At 41.7% G+C, this 22546-nt stretch overlaps 1 protein-coding gene across 2 annotated transcripts in view; it reads left to right on the top strand.

Moving 5' to 3' along the window:
- LRRN1 (leucine rich repeat neuronal 1) overlaps positions 1-22546 on the top strand; it is a 104001-nt gene that overhangs the window by 57745 nt on the left and 23710 nt on the right. The window contains exon 1 of one of the 2 annotated variants that reach the window (XM_007111809.3): positions 8120-8570. The exons of the other annotated variant lie outside the window; for it this stretch is intronic. The gene's annotated coding sequence lies outside the window, so the exon portion shown is untranslated. Of the gene's footprint in view, positions 1-8119; positions 8571-22546 lie in introns of those variants that run through there. 2 annotated transcript variants of the gene reach the window in all.

Genomic DNA, 22546 nt, shown 5'->3' with positions numbered 1-22546 from the left:
CTCCCTCTCCCTCTCCCTCTCCCTCTCCCTCTCCCTCTCCCTCTCTCTCGTTTAGACTACTCCATGTTGTGGGGTAATTCAGTTCTCTTATCCTTGTTTTTTCTCCCCTCACTTTTTAACTCATGAAATTTCTCAGGAACCTTCTTTCTTGGAATGTGCTGAGACATCATGTGGCCTCTGCCCGGTGAGAAGACATCATTTCTACATCGAAACCACCCCGTTTTTCTCTCACTAGTTCCAAATACTTTAAGTGGTACTGCTTGGCATGAATGTGTTCATAAACACAAACATAAACACAAACACTGGCACTAGATGGCGTTTTTCTTTGTTCAATTATATAGATGCTATTCAAATGATTCAGAATATGCTTATATTAATTTTTCAGATTATTATCGGAATTCAAACAAATAAAATTTTCTTATAGCAACCTAGCAGACTCCTGAGAGTATATCCACAAAATCCTGGGGGGCCTGAGGATCCCAGTTAAAGTTATACTACTGCTAGAGAAAGATTCCTGACCTAAAAATCAAAGAACGAGATTTTAGGCTTAGCGCTCCTATTAACCAGCAGTGTCACCTTGGATAAGGGTTTAAATCCACCCAAACTTTCCAGATGCTCTTGAGGTACACGGAAATGTTAGCATTCTTGAGACTTGAGTTTGCTCATCTGTGAAATGAAAGGGTTGAGCCAGATTATGTCTAACGTTCTTTTCAGCCTTCAAATCCTATGGTACTTGTTGAACTGAAATGCAATACAGCCTCGTTTCTAACGAAAAGCCTAAGTCACCACTTACATATCGCACATCTCTCTGTGGTTTTTTCTTCTCCCAAAGTCACAAAACTCAAAACTAAGTCCCTTTTCCAAAAGACTGTGTACAGTGCAAGGTTTGGGCAGGATACAGACTCAAGGGTACAATGTGAATCAAACTTCAGAGGAATAAAGATTTCATTAGATGATCGGTCTGGTAGGAGAGTAGTTAAGTTATCCATGAAAATGGAATACAGGCAATGTTTTACTCAGAAGAGACTGTTAACAATGTCAGAGATATAAAGTGTGAACGTGTCTGTTATAAAATGGAGTGCAGTCAAAAATGCAGACGAACTTGACAGAGGAAGGTGTTGGATGAAATGTAGGGAAATTCTGTGGCCTTCCATGTTTCTGCAGTACGTGTATAAACCATGTGTGTCTACTCTGCCTGACAATCTTTCTTTTATAGCCTGGTAGGCCCCTAGGACTAAAAGTAAATGTGGATATTAAATTTATGATAATAGGGGCACTGAATTCCAGTGCAGTAGTCTCTAAGCATTTTCTTATGAGGAAGTATTCTGAACTTCTTTAAAGTTTTATGATTGCTGAAAGAAAAAGGATGTCAATGAAAGAAGGAGTACAAGCTGCTATTGGGGCAGCTGACAGTCGCCTCTCCGTGCTTTAAGTTCTCTGGGAACTTCGGGAAGGCAATATGGCGAGGGCAATCAGGTTAGCCATCCACCAAGAACAGTTTTAAGAGGAAGTGAGAGGAGAATATAGCCAATATTTTATAATAACTATAAATGGAGTATAACCTTTAAAAATTGTGAATCACTATATTGTCCATCTGTAACGTATACTATTATACATCAACTGTACTTCAATTAAAAATTTTATAATAGTTTAGAAAAGGAAGTAAGAATTGGAAAGCCCTGTCTAGCAGCTGTTCTATGTATGTTTTTTGGTGTGTTTTTTTTTGCGGTACGCGGGCCTCTCACTGTTGTGGCCTCTCCCGTTGCGGAGCACAGGCTCCGGACGCGCAGGCTCCGCGGCCATGGCTCACGGGCCCAGCCGCTCCGCGGCATGTGGGATCTTCCCGGACCGGGGCACGAACCCGTGTCCCCTGTATCGGCAGGCAGACCCTCAACCACTGCGCCACCAGGGAAGCCCGTCTATGTATGTTTTGTTTCCTGTAATTATGGCCTCTTCCTTGCTGTATGACCCTGAGTCAGTCCTGTCCTCGCTCTCCTACCTTGTCAAACTTGTTATGAGGACTAAGCAAGATGAAAACCAACAGTAAGAGAGATTGCTGTATTTCTAATATATGTTGCTATATATTTAATACAGATCGCTGTGTGTTGCAAACTTTCCTCTACTCTTAGGCACATACCTCATCTACCTTTGCCAGTTTCCCTTGCTATTCGGTGTAGCTATGTATCTGAGTTCTTGCCCATAGAATGTAGGTGGAGGTGATGTGAGCCATTTCTCAGCCTGGCCCATAAAATTTTCCCGTGTGGTCCTTTCTTCTGTCTTTCTTTCCCCATCCTCTGTGTGAATGGGAAGGAGTCTGCAGAAATAGAGGAAGAAGAATCAAAAGATGGAAGCAGCCTGCACCCTGAATGACCACGTGGAGGCCACCCAGCCAGGAACACACTCTGTTACACAAGTGTGAAATAAACTTGCCTTATTTAAGCTCCTGGGGTTCTTTATTTGTTCCAGCAGCTAGCATTATATTTACTAATACATTAATATTTAGTGAATGCTTGCTATATGTTAGGCACATAAACATCTCTTTAATCCTCACAAACCACATGATACAGATGCAATTACAATGAGGACTTAAATAACTTGTTCAAATCCATACAGGTTGTGCTGGAATAGAAACCTTAGTAACACGAATAAAGAGCTCTAGCTTGTAACTATTATAGTATATTGCCTCTTTCAATATAAGAAACATTACTAAGTGTATTACCTGGCACAGATTAAGTACTTAATTTATGTTAATTTATGTTAGCCATTATTATACAGGCAAAAGAGAAATCAGAATGGAGAGCAAATAACTGAAAACAAACATATCAACTAAAATCTTTATAACATAGACGCAAAAAACCTAAATAATCCTTTATTTTTTAGTAAGGCCTGGCTGTCTAAAAATAAATAGTAATGAAAACAGAAAAAATTGAATATGCTAAATTGATGATCCAAGCTATAGTTTATGTATCCATAGTTCAATAACCAAAATTGGCATTTCTAATGAGTATGTTTACTATAACATATGTTTTAGCAAAAAATTGATAAAGGCCTTTTTCTCACCAACAGAAGACTGGTGGAATTATACAGCCATAAAGGCATTATAGTTTTAAAGACTTTTTAATAATATGAAGAAAATGCTCATGATATAATGTGTTCTAATTATATAGAGACATTAATTTATTAATTGATTCAATTCATCCATTCAAAAAATGTTTACTGAGTACCGATTACATGCTGGGTGCTGGGCTAGGAGACGACCATCTGGTCTCTGCCTTCAAACAGTATATAGTGTAGCTTTTCAGTGTAGGCTTCGTCAACAGACTGGCACAGTCCCTTTCTAGGGCTTAGTTTTCTTATGTGTAAAATAAGGTGGTTGGCTTAGATGATTGTCAAGGGCTATGTATGCAGCAATTAAATTAAATGGAAATGGGATTCTTGATCCAGTCAGGCATAAGGACATTATTTGGTGTATGTGCAAGGTTATAACACAACTAAAACTGCAAAAGTACCATAAACCTATCAATGTGAGTTATTTAGAACAATGAATCATCTTGGTTTGATCCAGACTAAGGGGTTTCTGAGAGGTGAAACTTTTAGGACTAAAACCTGCCAAGTCCTAGGCAAACCGAGATGGTTGGTCACCTTAGTTTCATGTCAAATTATTAACTTAAATGCTAAAATAATTTTAATTAATAATAATCAAATTATTTTGCTAATAATAATTAATACATAATAATTATAGAAACCTTAATGAATCCTTTTTTTGTATTGGAATGATTTCATATACAGTACAAAACTTAAAGAACGGGAAATATGAATATGTAGTAAAGTCATTCAACTGTCAAAAACTTTTAGAGAAGTACACATTTCGTGTGAGAGTTAACAATGATCACAACAATACATAATTATGAGTTTTATAGTCATCATCCTCTGAAAGCTTGGCGATGATTACAGTTTTGAAACTATAATCTTAATTCAGAGGCTGTAAAGAACACTCTATTAATATTTCAATTAGAGAGAGACATATTTTCTTTATTATTATTTTTTTAATTGAAGTATAGTTGACTTACAATGTTGTGTTAATTTCTGCTGCACAGAAAAGTGATTCAGTTATACATATACATACATACTTTTTAATATTCTTTTCCATTATGGTTTATCACAGGATATTGAATATAGCTCCCTGTGTCATACAGTAGGACCTTGTTGTTTATCCATTCTAAACATACTAGTTTGCATCTGCTAACCCCAAACTCCTACTCCATTCCTCCCCCCTGCAACCCTTGGTAACCGTAAGTCTGTTCTCTATATCTGTGAGTCTATTTCTGTTTCGTTCATAAGTTCATTTGTGTCATATTTTAGATTCCACATGTACGTGATATCATATGGTATTTGTCTTTCTCTTTCTGACTTACTTCACTTGCTGTGATAATCTCTTAATCTCCAGGTCCATCCACGTTGCTGCAAATGGAATGGCATTATTTCATTATTTTTTATGGCTGTGTAGTATTCCATTGTATATATGTACCACATCTTATTTATCCATTCATCTGTCAATAGACATTTAGGTTGTTTCCATGTTTTGGCTATTGTGAATAGTGCTACTATGAACACAGGAATGCATGTAACTTTTGGAATTACTGTTTTGTCCAGATATATGTCCAGGAGTGGGATTGTTGGATCATATGACAACTCTATTTTTAGCTTTCTGAGGAAACTCCAAACTGTTTTCCATAGTGGCTGTTCCAGCTTACATTCCTGCCAACAGTGTAGGAGGGTTCCATTTTCTCCACATCCTCTCCAGCATTTGTTATTTGTAGACTTTTTAATGATGGCCATTCTGACTGGTGTGAGGTGATACCTCATGGTAGTTTTGATTTGTACTTCTCTAATAATTAGCGATGTTGAACATCTTTTCATGTGCCTATTGGCCATCTTTATGTCTTCTTTGGAAATATGTCTAAGTCTTCTGCCCATTTTTCAATTGGGTTGTTTGTTTTTTTGTTGTTAAGTTGTATGAGATGTTTATATATTTTGGAAATTAAGCCCTTAGAGAGAGATATATTTTCAACTTTTAGAAGTTGTGGCTTAAAATGGCCTATTATAATTTTGTTCTTAAAATACAGATGTCCTTTTAAAGATTATTCTAAGATGATCACCTTCTAAAGTTTCACCTTTCTTTCTTCCGTCATTTACCACATAGACCAGTACAATTAGGCTAATACCAATTATAATGTTTCTTCAAACTGAAGCTGAAGAACCTCAAGGGGATAGTGAGGGAACCCAAAGGGATTTGTAGTGTCTCAACAAGGCCAACTCCAGGGGCAAGAACTCCTCCCTACATCAACAGTAAGACCTGGCTCCCTTGGGAAATCTGGGGCCCTTCTATCCACTTCCATTCTCCTCCAAAGCCTCCAAGGTTTTCCAATATGTAAGAAATAAATAAATATTTACTAATAAATTTAGGACCCCAGAACTGGGTGAGCTCACTAGGAGTAATTCAGATAGATTTGAGGATTCTACAAAAGAAACAAATGAGTTTGGTTTAGTTATCCCTGTCTGTTGACTGAGTGTTTCCTCTTCATTCATCCCAATGACGAGGGGCTTTTAAGTGTCAGTTGATAAAACAATCCTGAAACCACTTCGCAGAGTTACAAAATGGCAGTTCCTAAAATTTGGACCCATAAACCATTTAGGCAATTCATCAAATTTCCAATGACTGAATCAAACTTCAGATTTCTTTATAAATGCTCTGCCTACATTTGTCCTCCTCTGTCCCACAGCAATCTTTCCAACACACAGCAATCCTCATCCTCCTCCACAACCAGGCCCCCTCCCCAACTCTGGCACATACATTTCTTCCTAATGATAATGCTCCTTCTGTCAGGAGCCAAATATATGCAATGGTCAAGGGGAAATAGGCAGAGCTTCCGTTCTCACCCTTGCCTTGGGGAAGAAGGAAATTAGTTTAAATAAATGATATGGTGATTTAAAAAGAAATGAACAGTGGAGAGACAGAGTCTGTTTCTCTCATTGGAGCTGCTAGTGCTTTTAAAATATTCTGTCACCTGTGTCAGTTCTGTGAAATAATCATCCCACCTGTCTGACCTGATGTCTTGCTTTAGTCCTCACTACCTGGCTAATAACGCCTAGTGCTTCCATGTGTTGAATGCTTACTATATACCAAGACCTGCACCAAGTATTTTACAGGCTTACTCTTACTTCACCAGCACAACCCTTTGGGATAGATACTGCTATTAACCCTACTTTATAGCCAAGGAAACTAAGGCTTAAAGAGGTAAAGTGACTTACCCCAGAGGGACACAGCTCATAAATTGCAATGCTGGGATTTAAAGCAGTGTCAGCCTGGTTTCAAAGTTCATACCTTGGAGTCTGACTCAGTTTCTTCTTAGCTGGGCTTAAAAACCATTCTCATGAAGTCTCTTCCAAAACCTGGAGGCTGTTAGATATCTTGCCCCCTAAGAAGAGTAACTCCAAACCACCAAGAATTGCTTCAACTGCTCCCCAGGACCTACCTCTGTAAAGCCCCACTGTGCAAGGTACAGCATTGTTTCCCCTCCTCTCCCAGAAAAACCTAAAGGAGACTCCCTAAGAAACCTGTGTTCTATCTTTCCCTGATCATTCAAGTTCTGTGTTTCTACCAGAGGCCAACCTTCTTTCAGACAAACTCCAAGCTACATGTAATCAGCATGAGAAAGGGAGGAAGAGACAAAAGTATGGCTCTTGAGAAAGGTTCTTGACAAGTTATTTTGCAAGTTTTTAAATCTTCTTTTATATGTAGCACCCTCCCACTCTAGTTGCAATGGGCCGTTTCCTACAGCTGTCCTTCTACTCTTCACTTACCTTCTTCCCTAAATCCTAAGATATTCTTTCCCTAGAGCCTTCTAAGGCACACTGTGACCCACTGGTATTTATATGACAGTTTCAGGATAATATAGAGTAAATGGACATATGAGAGCACCAAATATTTATCAGACATCTATGAAAGACACCAAGAAATGCTATAGGAATCAAGATATAAGATTATTGTTGTTAAATTTCTACTATGTTTTCAAGGAATTCAAAAGATGATTCTATAATCATGAATGTATCTGTCCTAATTCCCCAGAAGTTCTAAGCTTGGACATCATGAGGAAATGTCACCACATTCTCTTTCGTGAAGTTGCTTGGCACTGAGGGGTTAATAATGCTCTAGCTTAAATCAGATCCCCCAATAACAAGCACCAAGGGCTTCTCTGGAGTCTGGCTCTAAGCTGGCCACTTGGAAGATGAAACTCAGGTTCATGAGCAGTTTCCAAAAACCCGTTTCCACCTTGCTCTCTGACACCGCCCTCTCCAAACAGACTATATTCTCAATCCTCCGCTTATTTGAACACAACTTTCACACCTAACAAATCAGAAAGCTGTAATTACAAAGTTTCAGAAACGTTTTCTGAAAGCCTCCCTAAATAAGAAGCTGCTTCGCCGTGCATTTAAGTGTCATAATACTCTCTTTCCGCGGCAAGGGCTCAGACCAGTTCCGCGTGCACGTACACCCAGGCATGTATACCCAGGCATGTACACACAGCACAAGGAATCGCGATTCATTTTAGGAGGAAGGGTCAGATTTCATACTGAGCCTTGGTTCTCTCGGGTTGAATTTTATCTGCTTCTCAGTCCCTGGAGCCCAAGTTCTACGTTGCACAGAGATCTGGCACTGTTGTGCCTAGCTGGCCTGCTAGCGTGGGCTTTTTTTTTTTGCTAAGAAACGGCAATGTGTTTTGCCTGCCTAACCCAGCCGCAGCCTGTCGTCCGCTAGACAAAAAGCGGCAGCCCGCTGCTGCCTGCAACGGCCGTGGCGGCGACGCAGGGAGGCCGGGCCACCTGAGACCCGCGGCGCTACGCCTTTGTTGGCCCGGCTACAGATGGTGCCCCAGCACTGGGTTGAGCCAGGGGCGGGCGTGGGGGGCCGGAGGACAGGAGGGGGAGGCCGGGAAGGGGGTCGGGCGGGAGGGGAGGAGACCGTGAAGCAGCCAATCGGAGTGCAGCCCATCAGCTGACCGCTTTTGCTTACACCAGGTGCACGCCGGCTGCGGGGAGCACAAAGCCGGGCGCACCGAGGGCGCCGGCAGTAAGCCGGCGAGCTAGGCGAGGCCAGTGCGTCCGCGCCTGCAGCGCCCTCCGGGCGGGGAGAGGGGCCGCTGGCGTCAGCCCGGGCAGCGGCATCCGCGCGGTGGCGTCCCTAGGCGCCCCGGACGCCGTCCTCCGGACCTGGACGCTCGCTGCCCCGCCCTCTGCACCCCACTTCTGCCTTTTTTCCCAATCCTGACTGCCCCTGCCCCGGCCCCCGAGAGCCGGATTGAGCCCAGGCCCGCGCAGCAGCTGTTGCTCGTGTGGCTGCCTCGCCTCCTGTCTTGGTGTTCTGCCGGGAGCCCCCCAAGGAGCCAGTGCCTGTGGGTTGGGAGAGAGGCGCCGCTCAGCCGGTCCTCCTCCTCCTCCTCTTCCTCCTGCTGCCGCCGCCGGTGCCTGGTCCGTGCGCACCCCGACACCCCCGCCAGCCGGGCCTCGGGGTAAGTGCGCTTGCCTAGCCGGGCAGCGGCGGGAGATGTGGGCGGCAGCGAGGGGAAGTCGAGGCAAACTTGGCGGCGTGGCGGGCCCGAGAAGGGGCTGGGGAAGCTGGGACAAGATCGCGGGCCTAAAGGGTACGAGGGGGCGCGGCTCATGAAACTGGGGAAAATGACGAAGTCGGGGAAACCGGAATCTAGTGACCTCCTTACTGAAAAAAAATCACTGGGGTCGGGGAGAACGATACTTCGGAAGCAAGGCCGAACAGAAGCGAGCAAAAGGCATTGACAGGAGGCGAGCCCGCTAGATTTCAGGGACCGACGCGGGGGAGGGTGATGCCCGGGTATCCGGAGGAAGGACGGCTGCTGGAATGTGAACTGGGGAAGGCAGCCGGAGCCGGAGAAGAGCGCAGAAAGGGGGCCCGGGGAGTTGGAAAGACGACTAAGAAGGGGAAAGAAGGTGGCAGGCTGTGGAAAGAGAAAAGAGGAGGGATGTTTTGGCGGTGGCCTTGTAGGTAAAGAAAGGGACAAGGGGAGTAATTCACAAAGCATCGAGTGTACTGAAGTCAGGGTATTGGGAAGAATCTGCTCAACTGTCGCGCGGTCGAAGTGGGGAAAAGACCTCATCCTACACGTTTTGAGTCCAGAAGGGGTGGCAGCCTCAGGAGGCTTGCCAAGGATGCTGAAATGTCAGGGAAGCCTCGGTCCGCTCCAGGCACGGAGCCGGTGCTGGGTTCCCCGCGCGGCCGGGGTCGATGGCGAGGAAAGTTTGCCAGCGAGTGTCCTTTGTGCTGCGTGGAGAGGGGTGTGGGCAGCCGCCGACTGGGCACTTCCCAGGGCCCTGCAGCGACTACCTCCGCGGAGGGGAGTCCCTGCTTGGCAAGCCCAGGTAGAGTGGAAAGATCGAGCAGCTGGAGGGGCGCGGCGCACCCGGGACTGGTGGGCAAACCGTCCCAGGACGGTTGTGAGGGAGCCGGCCTGCCTCCTCGCACTGGGAGGTTCGGCGGTGGTACCTGCTCTGGGAGACAGAGGGGGACCTTGACTGATGGGTTCACCGCTGTAGCCACAGTGCCTGGAACTGAATGAATGAATGACCGGGGTGGGAATGGTTTTGAGGCGTTCGAACCACAGAGGAAAAGGCCAAGGGTCCAGGAAAAGAGACCCTTCTCTAAATCTCATGCCACCATTAGCATTAGCATTTTCACTCCCAGACCCAGAAAATAAAGAAAAGTGGAATTCAGTGAGGGAACAGGTACTACTGACTTGAGCTTTTGCTTGTAGGATTTTTTTGAAAGACAGTATGTTGTTTTGTTTCGCAGTTTGCCTTGCCACGATGGTCTAAAGAGTTAATATTACTCGAATATGCTCATTACTTCATTTTTAAGAGCTAGGACTGGAGAACTGGACAGTTCAGGAAGGTACTTTGATCAGTGTAAGTCTAGAGTAAAAGTGGTGTTGTTGGCTCCAGGGCCATGTGTGTCCCGAAGTCTCTGATTTGCATGCAAATGTGAGCGAATCCTGGCAGATGTCTGGCCTCATCCATTCACATGAAGGAATTTGAAAAGACAAGGAGTCTTTAGTTAACAATAGACCTTAAGAAAATGGAATAAAGGCGCAGTGAGTTTTTCTCTTTGGGAATTCCAAGGCTTGCTGACACCTTTATTCAAGAGCCAAATTCTCTGAGTGCTATTGTATTGAAAGCCTCAAGTACTGCTTGCTCTTTACCTGGCTGTGTGTTTTTGTGCAATTTCAAGCTGGATGTTCTGAACTAGTGAGGAAAATGGTTATATGAAGCAGACAGTAAGTTAATTTCACTTCTGGTGGTTTCAAGTAATTTCTGAATTGACCCCTCAACTTTTATTTAGAGTTTCTTCTCTTTTTCTTTTAGTAATCCCACCTCCTGCTCACATTTGCTCTCCATCCTCAGAAAGATACAATATAGGAGAAGATAGTTGTAGATGACTAACAGGAATCTCTCATTAGAATGTCCATAGTCCAGTCAAAATCATTTTAGTAACAAGCACCAAACTTGCAGAACTGCAGGTGATGAAACCATCACGTTCCTAGTCACCTGAGGGATTTTCGGGTCACAGGACAGAACAATGAATAGCGAGGCAGTCATGCAGTAGACCCCAAAACAGGGACATTTCTGCCTTGTCTAAGAGTAGCTAATAGACCACTGCACTGCTCACCTCCTGGCACTGATCAAGCGATGAACAAAAGGCGGGCAGTGTGGGCCACACGTGAGTCCCAGGGATTATACCTACTGACAGGCCAGCCCAGTGGCCTCTTCTTTTGTCAGTCTCAGACACTGTTGAAGGGAAAAAGAACCTATTCACTGAACAGCGTTTGCCACTGTATGCTATATATTCACTGAAAGGGACATTAAAATACAACCAAAAAAAAAAAAAAAAAGACAAGACAACATTGTTTTGAGGACTCAGTGGGGGGGGGGTTGGGGCATGGGTAGCAGATGTTAGTCTACTGTTTTATATGTTTCCTTAAGTTATTTTCACTGGTTCAGTGACTTTTTTACAACTGAAGCAGTACTTTCCCAGGAGGGGAAAAATGTATTGAGTCAAATTTAAGTAAGAAAATGTTATAGCCAAGATTACATTTTCTGTCTTAGAGCTATCTAGAAGTCAGAAAGTAACAAATCATTATAATAAACTCTTATGTGACTTAAGCCTGGGATTTTGTCTTTATTACGGACTTGAGGGCTACCTGTAAAATGCAGTTGACATTTCTAAACTAGGCAATAAGCCATTTTATTGTAAAGTTACCATCTAGGTATTTTTGAAACAAATGTAAGTTTAAAATGACCAAAGCCTCACATTTTGTGAGAACTTACTTCGGCTGTTACCTGCCTGTGTGAAATCTTTGTTCTGCAAGTCTAATGAAAGGGAAGATTAGGGCTTACTCCTTGGTAAATAAAAGTAATAAATACTTATTATTAGAAAAGGATCAGTCCGCTAAATAAAATCTTAGACCGGATCCAACTGCCGACTCTGGTTCTGAACAATAATATAGGTAGTTCTGGGCAGTGTCTGGAATTCCCAAAAAGCAGGGAAGAACTCAACCATTGATTTCTCTCTGGTTAGACCCTGCTAAGGCTAGCTTCTTGACCTGAACTGTTAGAACAATTATCACATATTCTAAACCAGTGACACTCATGGGAACAAACCCAGTAGGTACTAAAGAAAATCTGTCTCTACAGAATTATAATGCTACTTCCCAAGCCAGTTGGGCATGATTATAAATAATTAGAATGGGGGACTTTTTAATGTCACCATAAATAAGCCATGAATAAAGTATGGTAAATTATAGGACCTGGGTGTCACTTTTTACTAGACTTTCATAATGCTTTCTTATAATTTATTTTTAAGCTACAAAATAATACTTCTTTGAATGATTTGCTTGAGCACTAATGTAAGCTTGCTCAAATATTGTATTTAACTTTTCAGAATTATTATGCTGAACACCTATTTTGGGTTAAGGCAATCTGGAGATAAAGCAAATTCCATTTTAGACTCAATCATATTTTGGTTTCTGGGAACAATGTAAGTATCTTTAACTCATGAATAGAGCTTTGATTAATATTTTATTCAAGATGAAATTATATTTATATAGATGAAGTCAGAAAAACATGTATTCTCTCTTGTTTTGGCTCAAAGTGCAGAATAGAGACAAAAGTTAAACCCTATATGTAAAATCCAATACTTTAGTGACCAAGGAAACCATTCATTCTACAAGTCTTCTTAAATGAAGTTTGCCTTTTAAATTTTCTTGTTTTACTTATTTTATGGATACATCACTGGATGTAGCATCCAAGTCTCAAAACACAGACAAATGCATAATAAATTGTTTACTGACATTAAAATTACAATACATGATAAAATAACAGTATATATTTTCAGACTTTATGGCCACCCTATAAAAGTGTTAAGCATATTATTCAATAATTAAAACATGTGCCATTTTATGTTAGAGTTTTTTTTAAAGAAAGAATATGCAGGCTTATATATTATTATTATATTTTTTACTTTCTGAATATTTCCAAAAGGTCTAACAAAGGTAGGATATTATTAGCAGTTTTATCAGTTATTTGGTTGGTAACTAAGCTACCTAGTCAGAGCCAGGCGATCTTAGATCAGCTTCTTAACCCCACCAACCCTCAGTTTCCTCATTTGTATCATGACTAGGTTGGGAGAATAGGGCTGCAAGGACTAACTACCATAATGAGTGAGATTGCTAAAAGGTTTGTGGAAGCTGTGTGTGTCTTCAATACCACAACGAACATAAACGTTTAACTTGGATGGAACCATTACACTTATTATACCAAAAGTCATCCTGAGATGCACAGAAACGAGGCTTAAACTTGCATTGATACAGACTGGAGGTCTGTCAGCTCTGGTTTGAGGGTACCCTCCAAAGATGCTGCTGCCTTGACTTACAACATTTAGTTTTGAAAACTGAGGAGTGAAAACTGTGTTTACGATGGCTTATTGCCTTCCATTTACACTCTTCATAGCTCAGGGGTTGAAATGTTATTTGAAAGCTCTGATTAATATACATGTCTTGTAATTTTCTGGCCATCCTAGCTCACATCTATTATACCCCTGGCAGACACGTGGACTCCACAACTGCCCCCTCATTTGTATATGAAACAGACACACTGGTGGCATTTTTTGGTTACCATAGTTACATTAACAATATACACATGACCTGACATACTTCTTCGTGAAAGGTTTTTGTTGCAAATATTATGTTGACCTGGGAGTAAAGGACAACTATCTCAAGTTTGAGGCATACATAGATTAATCTGTTGTCTATTTCTGGAGCCACCATTTCAATCATGGGAGAAGAGCCATCCTACAGTGAGGTCCAGGAAAAGGCAATCGCAAGACTTTGACTAGCAAAGATTTCCAAGAGAGGCATTTCCAACAATGCTTAACCTCTACAGGAGGATGTCTGTTTCGTATTCATTTCAAAATATTTGCTCCTCCTATTCATGACTGCCCTTTGTGAGATAATGCATCAGCATAGTCATTTTTGATTCATACAGGGAAAAATGGACAGCATCCATCTCAATAAGACCTAGGAGACAAAAAAATCAATCTGCACTATTAAGCAGTAAGCAAAAAGAGAGAATCTTCATTTAGGAAAACTAAAAAAGCTTTACAAAGAAAGAAAGATTGCTTAATTGGTTTCATGCCTATAATTTTCCCCTCTAGAAAAAAATGTTAGCATGGCAATAAAGAATATCATTAACCTGCACTGTTATTTCACAATAGTAATAAGTCTTAATTTGCATCTATAATAATCACTGTAATCAAGTACTGTAGAGAGAGTCAGGAAGGCACAGGCTCATTTCCCAGCTCTGACACCAATGACTGAATGTGTGACCTTCTGGATGTCCTGCATCCCTCCTGGTGCTTCACGTCCCTATCCGAGTTGTGTTTTAAAGGATCCAGAAACACTGGTAGATATTTCTAGTATTACCACTGCAAAGAATTTGATTTCTGCCCTATACGTCATGATGAAATGGAGAGCTAAAGGTCTGGGGGACACGGCAAGGTGATTTTTCTGGTTCCTAATCCCACAACTGAGAGATTGTTTTGTTCTTTTAAAAATTTTCTCCCCCTAATATGGCAATTCCCCACCACCTCACTTGGACTCTCTTGAGGGTAAGAATTTTACTTGGGATATAGAAAGCTGCTTAGGATTACAGAACCCTTGCACACTCAGTAAATATATACTGACCACCAGCCATGTGCCAGGCATCATAAGAGGTACTAAAACCAAAAGAAATTAGCTTGCTTTTTCTGCATCTTGTATGCTAAATCCATCATAAGCATTTTAGCGCACCCCCCGCCCCCAGGGGACATTTGGAGACATTTTTGTCAATTATCGTCACAACTGAGGAGGGGGTGTGCTCCTGGCTAGAAGCCAGGGATGATGTTAAACATCCTAAAATGCACACAATCCCTCCACAACGGAGAAGTATCTGCTCCACCTGTCAGTCAGGCCAAGGTTGAGGAATCCTGCTCTGGTAGACGTAGCTCTGCCCTCAGTGAGTTTAAGTCCAGTACAGGTTACAGAAAGGAGACTGGCAGTACAATAAAGCACGCTGTGGTGGTAAAAGTGTGAGCTACAGAATCTGTACAGAAGTAGGAGCCTTCATTCAAAGTTTGGCTGCCAGCAAAAGCTTTAAGAAACATTCTGATTAATTCCCAGAATGGGCTATCACCTGGAACACCAGTGTTCAGCAGGAGACAATTTTAGATCTAACCTCATTGAACATAGGTGAGTTGGATGGTTGTTTGAAAGAGGGTAGACGCCTTAAGTTTGTTGAGAACTCTACACTGGGGATGGAGTTGTTAATTCCTTGTAGGACTCAGAATTCAGAGTGTCTTGAGTCGTTAGGAGAGGAAGCTGGAAACAGAACGAATGTCAGTGGCAAGAAACATAGGGCTGTACAAGCTGCTTAAAGAGAAGATGTAGCTGAGTTGACAAAAAGTGAATAATGCCTCATGTTTTAGAACCTCAAATTCTGCAGAGTCCTGAAATATGTATCTTATTTGACCTGCCGCAGTCTGAGACACCAAGTATTATCATTCCTTCGCCCTTTTTTTTTTTTTTTTTTTTTTTTGCGGTACGCGGGCCTCTCACTGCTGTGGCCTCTCCCGTTGCGGAGCACAGGCTCCGGACGCGCAGGCTCAGCGGCCATGGCTCACGGGCCCAGCCGCTCCACGGCATGTGGGATCTTCCCGGACCGGGGCACGAACCTGTGTCCCCTGCATCGGCAGGCGGACTCTCAACCACTGCGCCACCAGGGAAGCCCCCCTTCTCCCTTTTTTAAATAACTAAGGAATCAGAGCCATGGAGAGATTCAGTGTGACCTTGGATGAGTCACTTAGTATTTCTCTCATGTTTATCTATAAAAGAAGAGGGGTTGCAAGGCTCTTCTTCCTAATGCAAGTTCAGTTTGTCTAAGGACACATCTAGGGAAACAATGGAGCTGGGATAAGACCAGCCTCACTGCCTCTCTCAGACCCAGTGCCTTTCCCATTCACACCAAGGCTGCTTCCTGGACCACGAAGTCAGAACAGGTAATATAATATGACAGTGATTCAGCATTCTACCTCTTGGGTTACCAAAAAGAGCAAGGATTTTGGATGCATCAATTATAATGTATAATGCAGAGAAACTTAAGCTGGGTTTCCCAGATACCTAAGGACTAATCAGACCTTCCCTCTAATATTTTATTTTAAGCTGACCTTAGAAGCTTAAAAAAATACTGTGACAAGCTGGGAAGAAAGGGAGGAGAGTGATGCTAGGGTAAGAAAATGATATAACCCAGAATGTGTGTGCAGAACTGAAGATGTTCCGCCTAGAAAAGAGATGCAGTAGTGGCGTGGCTTTCTGCCTTTGTTTGATTTTGCTCTGTTCTTTGGCAGGGGTATTTTAACTTTCCTCCCAGAGAACGATGACCAGTGTGTACATACACACACACGCACACCCACATACAACAGGGGTGACATACTAGATTCCATACTGAGACATTTATGTTTTTGCTTTAATTAAGAGTGGCACATTAAAAATGAGCTTTGGGGAGAGCCTTCTCTCAAGGTTTTAAAGATTTAACTACTTCTCACTTCTGTGCGATGGAGTAATGTTTTCTTGTGAGAAGGAAGACTGAGAAGCTGCCTGACTGCTCAAATTTCTTTTCATCTTCATAATTCTGTGATTTCCAAGATCATGAGCGAGAGTTATGTAGGACTTCAGCCATGACCTGAGAGTTTCCGAGACACTAATGGAATGTATATTAACTTATCCAAGCATGATAGAACCACTGAAGACTCTGGAGTGGCAATTAACTGGATTTCTCCACTTGTTCTTCCAGCTGATTATAGTTCTTTGCAGGGAGAACTACATCTCAGGTTTAACCCCTCAAAGGACCAGTTAGCTTTGCTGTGTCCTACGGGGATAGTCTGTCTCTGGAATCCCAGCTGACCTCCCACACATACCCACAAACTCGTCATTTCTCTCCTGGGAGGCCAGGTGAAAAATCTGGGTCTCTTCAAAACCATCTGAAGGAAAAACACAAAGTATGTGGGCAAATACTGGTGGGATAGTTTTCTCTTCATGCATGAAGGATAACACTGTCAAAACAGAACCCTAGTGAAGAAGTTTCCAAATGGCTTCACCCTCAGGATAGAGCAATGGAATGAGAGATTCACTCCATGCACATGAGATGCTTTAATTTTTAGGAAGAAAATACGATATAGAACTCCCAAATAGCATCCCCAGGGCCCCCCATATTACCTAATATAGAATGTAGAAGCAGTAGGAGAAAGGTAATGCTATCCAACATTATTGTGCCTTTCCAGTGTGCCAGGAACTATCTCACACACCTTACCCACATTCATTCATTTAATCCTTGCAACTACTGTATAATGTAGACGCCCGCTTTATAGCTCAGGAAGCTGTCGCACAAAGCAATTAAGTAACTTGCCCAAGGCCACAAACTAGTGTGTACTCAATAAATATTTATCAAATGAATGAATGAATGAATAGAATATACATCTGTTTTAGAGGAGAGAGTCCTTTATTCGAATTCTCAATTTATAGCAGCCCTGCTTTCTAAGCAGGGCACTTTCAAGAATGATGACAAATGAAGTCTTGATGACAGATGAAGTCTAACTTCATCTGGATGACAAATGAAGTCTCAGAGCTGGTAAGTGACAGAGCAGGGATGTGAACTTGGGTCCGACTCTGAAACTGCACTGTTAAAGCACTCAGCTATGCTTCTTTCTCGTTAATTGCAGCTATAAAACAAAAGGATTGGACTAGACTAGCTTTCATAGCCCATCTGGCTCTAAAAATTATATAATTCCATTACCAAAGTAAGGTTTATGTAAAATAAAACATGATGTATTTTTATTACTTTAAATTTTAAGATCTGATATTTTTATTTAACCAATCATCATTCAGTTATCCTTTAAAATTACACTGGAGTTATTAACACCATGTTTTTAAATTGTTTTTAAGATAAGTAATTTAAAAAAAAAAAAAAAAGATAAGTAATTTTAAATAGATGAAAATGCATACTTAAAGACTGCATTCTCCTAACCAGTACCATCACATGGCATATTGAATTATATCATCATCTAAATTTAGAAGGTTTCTAAAAATTGAAAAACATCTTTCTGTTACACAGAGAAAAGGAGTCAAATTATTAATTGTGAAAAAAGTTACTTTGATATTTGCAGAGATAAGGAGATTGCTGAATATTACGAAAAGTATTGAGTGATTTTTACAAGAGCTTAAAGCTGCTAGCAATATTAGAAACTACTTGAGATTTGCTTCTAGATATTGTTTTGCTTTAAGAGATCCTTCTGGCATCCAAGTGATGCATCAGAACAATGTGAGTCCCTGCCATAGTATTACAGGATGTACAATCCAAGGCAGGGCAAAGAGAGTGGATAACTAGGCAGGTCTTAGAGTTGGGAAGAATTGGTTCCAAAACTGCATCCTAGCTGTGGCCTGGAGTGATTTCAGTGAGCCTCAGTATCCTCATCTGTAAAATGGGGATAATAATAGAACCTGCCTTATAGATTCATTCAATGAGATCATGTGTCTAAAGCCCTTTGCACATTTTACTGGACTAAGGTTAAGTACTTAGTAAATAGTAGCAATGGGAAGTAGTGGTATTATTATGTGGAAATCTGGCATTCTGACTGCTGTTGTGTCTGGATGCTCTTTTGGAGGCAAGTGGAGGTATTTTAACAGACAAGAAGATTCAGACTAGATATTTGAGAAGTCGATAGTTCACACGGTTGTCACCTTTTGTGATGAACCCCAAGAGAGCTTTATACTTGTCCAGACATGCAAGAAATCTTGAGTCAGTGGTCAGCGGATGTACTTTGAAAGAAGTGGCAAACAGATGAATATATTAGAGCTTTTTTGTTTCTAGATTCTGCTTTGTATCCACTCTCTCTTTTCTCTCTCTGAAAATATTATAATACCCCTAAGTTGTGATTCATAGAATCAGATTTTCTAACCAGAGAGAAAAGGTTCAGTTCAGAGCTATCATTCCCCAAAGAGGAGCTGAATTCAAGACATTGTTAGAACTAACAGACCCAAAAGCTTCAACTCTCTGAAATCCATTGTTAGATAATAAAGTTGCTGAGGCATATAAAACTCTTAGAACAATGGCTACCATCTCGTAAATGCTCAATAAATCCTGCTGCTAGCACTGTTATTGTTGATTCTGTGTATCACCATCCTCATAACATTTATCTTCTTGCTTCTTGACCAAACTACAAAGCTCCTGGTTGGGAGCAGATTAGAACCCAAAGAGTCCTCCTGGGAGCAGGTCAGTCACAAAGCAAGAGGAAGTACCAGGCTAGCCAAATCAGGTGACTCTTAAGAAGACCCCTGGTAGACTGACATAGGAAAAAGTTGCTATGATTTAGCTTCTATAGCCTCTACCCTGTTTCAGCTAGCAGGTTCTCCTTTACTCATGAATGAGAGTGTTAGAATACAATTAAGTGCCTCATTTTCTTTGAATTCTTTGAGGGCTGGAAATAATAATTATATACAGAGAAACTTATATTCATTGTCTGTTTAATCCTTCTAATCAGAGCTTCCCAACTGGCAGCTGGGTGCATTTACAGGTAATTGGAGATACTGATACTCTTAGCCCTTAGGGACAGCCAGTACCACCCAGTTAGTCACCTCTGGTTACCCTTGCCAATAAACAGCATTTTCTAGTGTGCTGAGAGGTGGGCATACCAACTATTATCCCTGGTTTAAAGATAAGGGAAAAACCTGAGACAAAGAATTTGTCCAGTATCTCACAGCCAGTTAGTGTATAGGACCAGGTGCTTTTAACTCTGGTTTTCCTCCAGGCTGAGTTAGTCACACTGTCTTTGACTTTCCCACATTTCCTTGTCCTCACTTCAAGCATAGTGTGTTATCTTAGTTTAATATTATTTATTCACATCATAGTGATACCACCCCTCCACCAAACAGCTCCTTAAGGGAAAGGCTATGGCTTACTCAGCCTTGAGTCCCTGGCACCTAGAAGAGTACTTGGCACATGGAAAACACACTTACAAATATTCAGGGGATGAAAGAGGAAAGGGATTTCCATATCATAAGTCTTCTTCATTTTGCTATGCTGTTTCTTCTCATAATTAAAAAAAAATTATTTCCTAAATAGTTTGGTAGAAATTAGTAGCTCTTAAACCTGTATTTATACTCAGAGATGTTAGTACATTACTATTTTAGACAGGTTATTATAGAAAGCTGAACTCATTTGGGGATGCTTTTATGTTATTAATGCCAAGGAAGTGTTATTAATCAAAAAGTATTCATTAAATGCATGTAGAATATCCAGTGCTATTAGCAGGGTGATGTGGAGGAATGAAAAAAGTGTACAAGGTGTTATTTCCATCCCAAATAAGCTTTGAGACTCACTGGGAAACAGAATGAATAGAGACAAGACAAAATAATTAAGTGATCATCTGTGGACATTCCACAACAACAGAAAAAAAGAGGGGCTCGGATGAGATGGGTCTGGGTTTAAATTTCAACGCTATCACATACTAGCTGTGTGATCTTGGTTAAAAGACTTAACTTGTCTGGTCCCCCAAGCTGTCTCATCTGTAGAATGGAGGAGTGATATGACCCCACAGGGTTGCTCTGAAGATATGTGGGAAAGCTCTTGCTATAATGCTTAGAACATGACAGTCATTTACTTCAGTCACTTGGCAAATATTGACAGCATCACCTCTGTACAGATCTTTTTGTGTGAGCTGGGGATACAGTGGTGAGCAAAACAGATGAAATGCAGCCCCCTCCTATGTGGGGCTTGCCTTCTGAGGGGGGATAAAAGCATTAATCCGATTATCACACAAGGAAATGTAAAAGTATGGCTGTGTTAAGTCCAGTGAAAGAGAAGTTCATGAGGCCAGAACAGAACATTACATGAAGGCTTCTAAGAGAACACCTGCCTAAAGAAGTGACATTTCAACCAAAATCCCAAGCATAAGTGAGAATTAGCCAGGCAAAGGGGTGCTGGGGGGAGCTTTGTAAGCTAAGATTTGGAGGTTGGAAGAAGCTCAATGGGTTTGAGAAACAGAAGATCTGTGAGGCTTAGAACAGAGCAAAAGGGGGGCCATTAATCTCAGACCTTCCTTTCCCCCTTCCTCTAAAGTACACTGGAGTTCAGACAATACAGATTATTATGAAGTTCCGCAAAGGGGGAGTTTGCATTATGTACAGAGGGATGGGATGTGTTGAATCTAGTCATGGAAAGGGGAAGAGAAGAGAAGGCTTGAATTCCTCGAGAGAAGAATTGCAGGAGCAAGGGTTCAGGTGCCTGGGCTGGCTGAGTGGCATGCCAATGCCTGACATATTTGGACTGACATACCAGGACTAAGAGCTAAAGAGCACAGGAGGAGAAAGTCTCTCCTTCCTTTCTGTGTGGTCTTGGGCATGTTACTTAACTTTTCCACCTCTTGGTTAAAGATAAAATGTATGTGAGAGTGACACAGAGTGTCTAGTAAGCTAATATACATTCTTTTATTTCCTGCTTTCCATTGCCTTTTCCCCCCTGTAATACATTTCCTTTCATTGTAGATGAACCCCTGATTAAGACACTGGCTAACTGACAACACATCAACTGTGCTGCCCACAGATGTAAATTTTTAAATACTAGTTTAGATGTATCTTAAAACCCTCTTGCTTGGTATGCAAATGTTTCATGTGTGGAATATCATTCTTGTTCCTGATCTCCATTATGTAAATTGCACTTAGCCACATCTGGCCGGGTGTTGACATGAAAGACGTGACTGATGTTGAGTGTTCAAGATCCTCCAAGAGATTTAGATGCTGAGTAATTTCATTAGGGTGCTAATGACCATAAAACCTAGCTGTTACTGATCTGTCCTCCATGGAGACATCTGCTATTCTGCCTGATCTCAATTATTATGGTTCATAATACAGAGATCGTTTCAGCACTGAGTTAGCATGCTGCCCCTGTAATAATTTGTTTTCACTTCATCTTTGTATTGACATTTAACTTAATTCAGACACTATCACCAAATAATTATCGAAGGAGATGATGGAGATAGAGTCACTTATTTTTCAGTAAGATGCCATTATCCTTCGTATTTTGTACTGTGCTTTATAGCAGTACATCTCTGGTTCCCTGAACACTTTTATGACTATTCTACTTTTCTTTTTTCTTTTTTTTTTTTTAAATAGTAATCTTTTATTTATTTATTTATTTTTATATTTATTTTTGGCTGTATTGGGTCTTCGTTTCTGTGCGAGGGCTTTCTCTAGTTGTGGCAAGCGGGGGCCACTGTTCATCGCGGTGCGCGGGCCTCTTCACTATCGTGGCCTCTCTTGTTGCGGAGCACAGGCTCCGGACGCGCAGGCTCAGTAGTCGTGGCTCACGGGCCCAGTTGCTCCGCGGCATGTGGGATCCTCCCAGACCAGGGCTCGAACCCGCGTCCCCTGCATCGGCAGGCGGACTCTCAACCACTGCGCCACCAGGGAAGCCCTACTCTTCTACTTTTCTCTCCATGCCTCTTGAGATCTTCTTAAGTCTTACCAGTTTCAGTTCTCATTACCTCTTATTTAGCTAATTGAAAGTGCTTCTTAGTGGGTTTCCCCATATCCATTATGTTCCCTCTCCTGTCTTATACACAGCTGGTGGATCAATCTTTCTGAATTGTAGAAATGATTCCATAGTTCCCTGCAAAGACATTTAATGGTCCCCACGGATAATGAGATTGTGCTGGATATTTTCCATACCCCTCCAGAACCACTCTACTCCACTTTGCTTTGTAACCTGGGAATCAGATTGTATAGACCGTCCCAGTGGGTCCTTTGCCATCTGGTTTTTGTTGACTTCTGCTTCGTGCAGTAGCTAGCTCAGGGGTGTTTGGCCATCCTTTGGGAGT

The sequence above is a fragment of the Physeter macrocephalus genome, chromosome 18 (assembly GCF_002837175.3).
Source record: "Physeter macrocephalus isolate SW-GA chromosome 18, ASM283717v5, whole genome shotgun sequence".
NCBI classification, from domain to species: domain Eukaryota; kingdom Metazoa; phylum Chordata; class Mammalia; order Artiodactyla; family Physeteridae; genus Physeter; species Physeter macrocephalus.
This window is presented reverse-complemented; position numbering and strand designations above follow the sequence as displayed.